This window comes from Cupressus sempervirens, chromosome 3 (assembly GCF_028749045.1).
Source record: "Cupressus sempervirens isolate cs-2001-9-10 chromosome 3, ASM2874904v1, whole genome shotgun sequence".
NCBI classification, from domain to species: Eukaryota; Viridiplantae; Streptophyta; class Pinopsida; order Cupressales; family Cupressaceae; genus Cupressus; species Cupressus sempervirens.
In genome coordinates this window covers 327888009-327897793 of record NC_143120.1, presented here as the reverse complement: position 1 = coordinate 327897793, position 9785 = coordinate 327888009, and the positions used below count along the sequence as shown (strand labels likewise).

General features: G+C 32.6%; 1 pseudogene; it reads left to right on the top strand.

Moving 5' to 3' along the window:
* Positions 1 to 1545, top strand: LOC149566317 (chloroplastic calcium uniporter protein-like; annotated as a pseudogene).
* The last annotated feature ends 8240 nt before the right edge of the window (positions 1546 to 9785 follow it).

Below are 9785 nucleotides of genomic sequence, written 5' to 3'. Positions count from 1 at the left end.
ATGAGTCTAGAGAGCCTAAAGAAGAGAATAGAAGAGAATGGGAAGGAATGTGTGTCTTACAAGGAGCTTTTGGACATGTGTAAGAAATGGAGTTTCAAGGTAAGTGATGAGGAGGATTCTAACAATTGCTAAAGAACTTGAAGAGGCAAGAGTTGTTCTCCATTTCAGAGGAAGAGTTTATCTCCAACCAGATCAAGTAGTGTTTCAACAATATTTCATTCTTTCATTTATTGATTTCTTTAAGAAATATATTTCTATTCTTTTTAATTTATCATTTGGATTGTGTCTAAGATACTTTTTATTATTGATATTTGATCATATTGCACTTGATCTATTATCAAAAAAAATTGATAATGAAAATATCATAGATAATTTAAATTATAAATGAAAAAAAGCTCACATCATCCACTGTAAAAATATCATAATTCCAACATAACTCTAGATTTTGTAGAAGAACCATACTTAGATTTATTTGGGCTTACCTAATGGATTTTTAAGAGGGTTACTACCTACACTATGCATTTTAGCTTTTTTTTTTGTTTTGATTCTTGATTGACTAAATTTTTTTTAATTGAAAGCTTAATATTGAGATTCTTATTATATTAGAAATCAGAGAATTTTATTGTCTATAAATTGTTAGTAAAAATCTTCTCAAAAATTTTGCATTTGCAACTTTTGTTAAACAATATAATATTATATGGATAAATATTCTATTCACCCTGATCTATTTGGTCATTTCTTATTGAGAGGCCTTTAGCATAAGTTGCAAGATCAATCAATGGCATTATGGACAAGTCACATCCCAATGAATCTTAATTCATTTTTAAATTAACAGTTAAAGTAGCTTTTAGCACGTTTTCTCAATAGACTTCATTTAAAGTTTAAATTTTTATGAAGTTTATTGATTTGAGGATTTTTTTTTACATTCATAATAGTCAGTTTTCTATTATATTGAAATGGATGAAAAGAATTATTTTATTTTAATTATAAATCAATAAATTGATGGATGATTGGTGATTAGATTTATTTGTATAACAATATCTCATGTTATTTTCATGGTTGTTATATTTGACTAGATTGCAAAAGCTTTGGGGCATGTGATGCCATTGGTAGTACCATCAGTAGATCCATTAGAGAAGAGCTCCTAAAATTAACGAAACAAAAGGCATTGGATGGCTTGTAAATAAGTAAGGAGAGAGCTCTTTACTGGCCTTGGATTCCTAATTCTCCAAACAACTAGATTATTTCATCTAACATTTTTGGGAGCTCTCTTGGGATGTCATGGAGCCTATTGTCTTTCATGTTGCCTCTTTCTACATGATTTGTGGCTATGAATTCTTTTTATTAACCTCAAAAGATCCTACTTATGAAGGTTGGTTCACTACTAACTTCAAATTCAAGTAAACACGACTGATGATAAAGAATAATTTTAATCTCCAAAGGTCTATGCACCTTCAAAAAATGTATGATCCCAACTATAAGAACACACCCTTCTCTACCTATAATTATGTGGGTGAAGAGAATCTCCTACAAAAAGTTATATAAAACTCGAATCAAGTAGAGCCCCAAAGTATTATATTGTAGACGTTATATAGGGGTATCTTTTTTCAGCCCTATCTATCCATGTATAAAATGAAAGAATCTACATGATGACATTAAGGAAGTCTACTTTCATCAATTACAAAATCTAATGTATCAAGTTATGATTTGAGTCAATCAGATTTCCACAATCTATAATGATGTTATTTTTTGTTTCTAGGATAAATTGTACAACAATATTTCCATTCATTTTCTCTCATGTGTCCTCATGATGGATCATGTAGTATGATCGAAAACTTGATGCTAAAAGGTTACTACAAAATCAATCCTAGGAATAAAAAATAATTATTTATAAAATATATAATGAGATGTCTCACTAAAGAAACCCTATAATCTTGTTGGGAATGGTATAACTATGTGTATCATCTATTCACTAAGATGCAAAAAAATATTTATCTAATCTAATTTAATTTTAAGTTGTTCATTCACAAGGATTATGATAACATTATTTTTATCATAAGAGATCCTAGTATTTCTCTTATTCTTTATGTTTCTTAGATCATGTATCTATTTATATTGATTTAAATAGGTGATACATTATGTAACTATGTCCTCCACGATTCTCGACTAATAATTTCTTAAGAAATTGATATTCAAGAACTAGAACATTATGTTGAAAATATTTTTTATTTACTATGGGGACTAGTACATTAAACATTTATTGCCTAAGAAAACTAGATTTACGATGACCATCAAGTGATTTTTGACATCTATAATGATGTATCAACATCACAATAAGGTGAATATGTGCATGATATCTTGACAAATGGCTACTAGGAGGAAAAATATGAAATCTATGCAATCAATTGTTGGGAATATGAGGTAGGCAAGGTTATTGAGAGGGGACGAGTGAATCAGGAACCAATAAAACTTAACCTTACTTCACCAATTAATCCTTCATATAATATTCTGATCTAATTGCATGCATGAAAGAATGAAAGCAAATAAACATTCATAGCAATTTCACACAAGATATGATGACCTAGAAACCTTCCAAATAGAAAGTAAAACTAGGGTGGGGATGATACCACAAGTTTTAGTACTTCAGTATAAAGTTGGCCTATTAAGGCTTACAATTGATAACTTTTGATGATCTGCCATGTTGGGAGCAATAAGGACTATGAGGTCCACCATATCAAAGGATTTATAAAAAACACTCAGTAAAGAGATTTATCAAAGACTATTAAGTCTACCTTGTTAAAGGATTTGACTGATGCACTTGTTAGGATGAACCAGTGGTAGATCTTTGATCTGCAACTATGATTTGCTAGTTGAGATTCCTTAAATTGTAATGATCACCTTGTTGTGATAGATAATACTTTGTTGTCCCTTGTACTGCTTGTAGCTTTTTTTAATTTGTACTTCTATTCATCATATGCTTACACTCCTTATTTTGATATGATACAATGCATTGCATATATACCTATCCAAATCACAACTTACTAGAGTCAACTACAATACAAGTTTCACCAAAATCCACAAAGTCATCCCAACTACTGTAACTCGAGTTTTGAAGACAAACTCAATGATGTTCTGATCAGCCCAACTACTATAACTCAATTTTTGAAGACAAACTCAATGATTTTCTAATACTTGGAAGCCACTTTCAACACTCAGCATCATCTAGCACTTAGTTGATGAAGAGGCTTGGTTCATACTAATCACTTCCAAGTAGCTTGAACTTGGTCAGCACTGTATGACTCGATGAACACTAAAAAACTTAGCATATACTGAATCACTCAATTGACACTCCATGGCTCGGTCAACACTAGATTCACATCGCTAACACTGCTAGCTCGGTAGACACTAGAGAACATGGTTAATATTGTGAAACTCGGTTAACACTATGGAACTTAGTTAACACTATAATTTCCATAATTTGCACTAAATAACTCAATAAAAATTGCTACACTCAGTATACATTGTACATAGGTTTTGAAGCTCATCATATGCCTACACTCCTTATTTGAATATTATACAATGCATTACATATACCAATCTAAATCATAACTTACTGGAGTCAACTACAATACAAGTTTCACCAAAATTCACAAAGTCAGCCCAACAGTTGTAACTCAAGTTTTGAAGAGCAACTCGATGATGTTCTAATACTCGGCAACCACTATCAACACTCAGCATCATCTAGCACTCGATTGAAGAAGAGGCTTGGTTCATAGCAATCACTTCCAAGTAGCTTGAACTCGGTCAGCACTATATGACTCAGTGAATAGTGAGAAACTCAACATATACTGAACCACTCGATTGAAACTCCATCGCTCATTCAACACTAGATTCACATCACTAACATTGTTGGCTTAGTAGACACTAGAGAACATGGTTAACACTATGAAACTCGGTTAACAATATGGAACTCGGTTAACACTGGAGCTTCCATCACTTGCACCAAACAACTTGGCAAAAATTGCTACACTTGGTATACATTGTACATAGGTTATGAAGCTTAGTAGCAACTATATATTGACTAAGTGTGAGTTACTAATAGACAAATTGACCATAATGTCAATAATCTCCACTTTTGGCATTAGTGACAAAAACACTTATTATCCAAAAATTAAATACTCAAAATTATAAGTCAAAACATTTTTTTATATCCATTCTATGTCTACAACTTGGTAGTGTACTCTGCTTTTTAGATTTTTCAAAATTTCTTTTGTAAAGATGATTTTTGCTTATCTATAAAATATTGTTCTCCCATACATATACCTAGAGTACTACTCCCCCATACATGTATTCTTTACATATCTTTACATATACTTCTCCCTTTTTATACATATATACATTCATCTATACTTCTCTGCCTTTTTGACATAAATGCCAAAGGTGTATATTATATGTTAATACCGAAATGTGGAAAGAATTTAGAATGTACCTTCAAGATTAATGTCATTGTCTTGTCCCAATTTTCTTGTAACACCTTTCTTGCATGTAATGCAATTTTAACTTCTGTTGATAACTCCATCATGTGATTAGCTATGGAGAAGTTATTGTCATGGATGAGTGTCTTAGCATGTGCAATGTGTGTCTGTAATGCATCCATGTTTGGAAGAATCATGCCTTAGATTTTTGCAAGTGTGACCCTAATCCTAGCTTATTCCTTTAGTAAATTTGCTTGAAAATTTGTCAAAAATCTAATTTTTGAATAATGAGTAGAACTATAGCTTGGGTCAAGTGACAACTAGTGTGCACTTGCCTTCATATCTTCATCTATCTTTGATAGTTTATTTTTAATTTCTTAAGTAAAGATGGATGTGTCACACACCTTAACAAATAATGAAGTGACATTATTTACAAATGTCTCCAATGAAACAAGAATAGTAGACAATTCTATGTGGTTTATTGTAATTTTATGTGCCACTTGTTCCAATACCTTGTTCTCAAATTTTCTTTCTACTCTTTGTAGAAACTTATCTTGTCCATTCAAGTCTTCATTGAATTTCCAGACAATTTATGCTAACTGATCCAAAATAGGTTGTGTACTATCAACCTCAATACTTAGTGCATTTACAAATATTTCCTTGACATCTTGAAGCACTTGGGTTTCCTTTCTCTTCTCTTCTCTAAGCTTTTGTTTCTTAGCTCTTTTTTGCAATAATCCACCCATGATGTTCATTTGATCAAGATTGAGAGTAGAGATATCCCAATTTGGAATAACTATACCCTCATCCAGATCAATATCTTCTTCTTTACCTTTACCTTTATTTGAAACTTTAGTACTTAGTTGCAACTTGTTCTCAACTATCATTGTACTAACTATATGTGGAATAGAAACAATAGTAGAAATAGAGGGGCAAGAAACAATTGTAGATATGGCACCGATAGTAGAAATACCTTGTTGTTGCATGATAAAACTTGGTGATGGAGGTGCTTTTTGCTTAGTAAATGAGGTGTTGGCCACTTCAGTTAATGGAATACCTAACTAAATAGGTCTAGAGCTTGGTTGTGTGCTTGGTGTTACAGTGGTAGTGACAACTAACTAAAGAGTAAGGAAATGAGGCTTGGTGTTACAGTGGTAGAAGCTTTCTTAGAGCCATATTTCACTGAGTCTTTGCTCAAAGAATAAGGAAATGAAGCCATTACTGCTATTGCAATCTTTGTTGCATTAGTTTTCTCAATGCTTTGAATCTTTGGAAGACTTCCTCAAGTAGCTTCCTGTTCTTCCTCCTCGTCATCTAGATTTACACCATCTATTTCATCATCTTTTATTTCCACATTTTCTTCATCATCTTTGTCATTAACATAAACAATAAAATCACTAGGTTGATGTAGCTTGTAAATATTCTTCCATGTTAATGTATAAACCTTCACAACATATTCAATGTTAAATTGAGAAGTATCATGCAAGTGTTCAACTTGAGAGTGAACTTTTGTTCATTATTTTTCAAAGATTCTTTCACCTCTTTTTCACTAAGACTTAGCATGAGTTGCCTCAGAATCTATTCAAAGATGTCTTTTACAGTCTTCTTTGCATGCTCCCATCTAGGCTTGATTGCTTGCATAATCTCATTAGGAATTTTTTGAGTAAACTCATCAAAAGAATACATCCATTTTACCAATTTGGTCATAATGGTGTCTTAAATCTATCATTTCTCATCTGCATTCCTTGATTGATACTTGAGGAATTTGAAATTTTCCATTCTAGCTCCTCCTTCCAATTCCTTTAACTTTTCTTAAAGTGTAGGTGGAGGCTTTTTGAAGATAATCTTCTCAACATCCTCCTCACCTAACTTCAATTTCTTCCTGGATTTTGGTGCCCTTCTTGTGAATACAATAGTGGATGACTTAGTAAGTTTGGTTATGATAACCTTACCTTTCTTTTGTATAGGCTCTTCTTCTTTAGATTTGGATTCCTCATCTTCATCCTCTACATTATCTTCTTCGACATTGTCACCTTTTCCTTATGTTAGCAAGAGAGTAGAATTTGCTTGTTTCAATTTTTCTATCCTCTTTGTTCCTTCATCAACTACTTGAGGAAGCTTGATTTCAAGTTCTATTTTTGCCTTGGCTTCTTCATAAGTCCAAAAATATGGTGCCTTAGGATCCACATACTGATTCAGTAAAGCCTCAATGATATCTCTAGTTTCATCTATGTTAATCTCATACTCTAGAGGCTTAGCCCATGCTATTCTAGGCATAATTGCTTGAATATATACCTTATCACAATCTAACATAAAATAGATATCATCATTGTAGTATTCTACAAGCTTTATAGGTATCCTATATCTATTATGCATCTTCTCTTTGAATGTTTCAAAGTAATTGTCCATGATACTATCAAAATTTTCACCCATTTTTGCTATATACTCATTTATTTGATATAAAAAATGAACATCTTTTCTCCATACTACTAATCCTTTAGAGGGGAAGAATTTTTGCACAAAGAAAAATAAACAAGTCAAGAGTGAACCAAACTTACACAGATTGTTCTTGGAACCTCTAATGCTCTCCATGTTCTTATTGAACTGAATCAATAACAACTCGAAAAGGTCAAATGACATGTTATTCTTCACTACTTTGAGAGCCAAATCAACTACTTCACATTACACATTGTTGAGATGATTAGAGCTGTAGATCTTGTGAGAAATGATATGGATGCCAAATTTTAGTTCCATATCAGCTACATTGATGATATTCATTCATCTATCATCCCACTCGATAAGAGTTTTCTTTTCAAGTTGCACCTGAGGTTTTGGTTGCTTTGGCTTTGTCCAACATTGGAAGACTCATAATTTTGTGAATCATTTTCCTTGTGATCAGAATGGGTTGGTCTAACCATATCTTTCCATTGTGAACTTGGATCAAGATAAATCTTATCCACTTTGACTGAAATTTCCTTGGCATAAGTGAAATATGCATTAAGTCCTTAACTTCTAGATGTTGATACTCAAATTTTAGAATGTCATTCACACATAACTTTTTCAATGCTTCAATCATCTCATGTGTACCTAGCTCTTGGATAGAACATTTATAGTATGAATGGATATCGTGTACAAGCAATATCTTGGGCAAAATTTGCAATTGTGCACCAGCTAGGTCTAGCACTTCTACAATTGTTGGACTCAATTTGAAGTTTGATGCCTTGTAATCAACTCCTTGAACCAACATTTCAAACCCCCTTTTGGTTTTTCTACTAGAAGATGCCATGCTTAGTAGGGTTTTGGAAAACTCAAAATTTCTTCAATATAAACACTCAAATTGTTCTTAAACTCTGAAATCACTCTTCTCAACTAGCTCTGGAAATTTGTGGTAAAACAATGCAATCACTTGCTTCCTTTTAATGAATTTCCTTTTCACAATCACCAATAATGCTTGGTGCATTTTGTTTGCTCGGTGATAGGTTGTCTTCCACTTGGTTCATCTTTTAATGCTCGATAGACATTCATAGCTCAGTAGAATCATTATCACTTGGTATCTGCAACAATACTTTAGTGTTTCCTGACCTTTCTTGGTAGGGTCTTGCAACCAGACCTAACTCGATAAGGTCTATGATTTCCATAATCACTTGGTGATCCTTGTGCATCTTAAATGTTGATATGGATCTCTTCTTCTTGTTGGCTAGAACTAATGAGAGATGTCTACTTCAATGTCTCACTTCTAGTTATTCCCATAGGGATTCAAGTTGAGATGTTTAAGTCATCCAACTCTCGAGTGACATCTACTTCATGACTTAAACTTGCATTCTCAAGAGATTTGGGTATTCATTTTTGCTTCATTTTCTTTCTGATATTGTTAGCTTTGGCTTTCTTTTCATCTTCAATTCTCCTTGTGTTCATATAGTTTTTGGCAAGATGTCCAAGTTTTGTACAAATAAAACATCTTTTAGTGGTATCTCTTTTCCTCATATGATGTTTTACACAGTTTTCTCAAATGTGCCCAAATTCACCACAATAGTGGTATCTACACCATGTGTTGTAGTCTCATCCAAATATTGCTTTCACAATCTATTCTATTGGATTCAATACCTTGGTTTTTCATTTAGAAGATTTGTGTCCTTGTTTCTTGCAATTGTGACATTTACCTTCAAACTGAGGTTTCTCCTTACATTCACTTGCTCTATGACCATGCTTATTGCAGCTATAACATTTTCCATTGAATTTTTCTTTACCATTACTTTAACATTTTTTTGATGTATGACCTATCTTACCATAATGATTGCAAGTAGACCTTTGACTCTTTTAAGCTCCTTGTCTAGATGATTTGCCTTCTTCTGTGTATCCTATTCCAAATTTCCCTTTGTGTCTATAATGATTTAGCTCATTCAACTGATTCAAGCTTTCTTGTGATTTCAACATCCTTTCATTGGTTTTATTTTCAGATCATTCTGCAGTCTTTCATTTTTTGAACTAAGATTCATAAGTTCTTCATTTTCATTTGTGAGTTGATCAATGAAGTCTGTTTGCTGAAGAGATAGATGTTGAATTTCATTGTTCTTTTCTTCTATCTTTTCCTATCTTTTTCTTCCATGACTTCACATAACCTTACTGATTAGATTTCTTGTTCTCTTTTCAACTTTCTAACTTCTTCTTGAAGATTGGAATTCTTTTCCAATAGGTCTTTGATTGCTTCATCGGCTTCATATGAGTTTCTTTCTGGATAGATATCTTCAATTCTTTCTTCAATGTAGGTATTGTCATTAATTTTTACTACAAGATCTTTCCTTCTTTTCAATGATTGAGAGAGTTTCTCCTTTTCTTTCTTTAGTTGTCCAATGGCTAATTCAAGATCCAACTTTTCATTGTCAATAGCCTTATCTAGCATGTATACCTTTGTTGTCTCTAATCTTTTCTCAGGCTTTTAAACTTCTTCTATAAGAACCACAAAGATCTAATACCAATTGTTGGGAATATGAAGTAGGCAAGGTTACTGAGAAGGGAGGGGTTAATTAGGAACCAATAAAACTTAACCTTACTTCACCAATTGATCCTTCATATAATATTCTGATCTAATTGCATGCATGAAAGAATGAAAGAAAATAAATATTCATAGGAATTTGACACAAGATATGGTGACCCAAAAACCTTCCAAATAGAAAGTAAAAATGGGGCGGGGATGATACCCACAAGCTTCACTATTGCAGTAGAAAGTTGGCCTATTAAGGCTTACAATTGATCACATTTGATGATCTGCCCTATTAGGAGCAATAAGAATTGTGAGGTCCACCTTGTCAA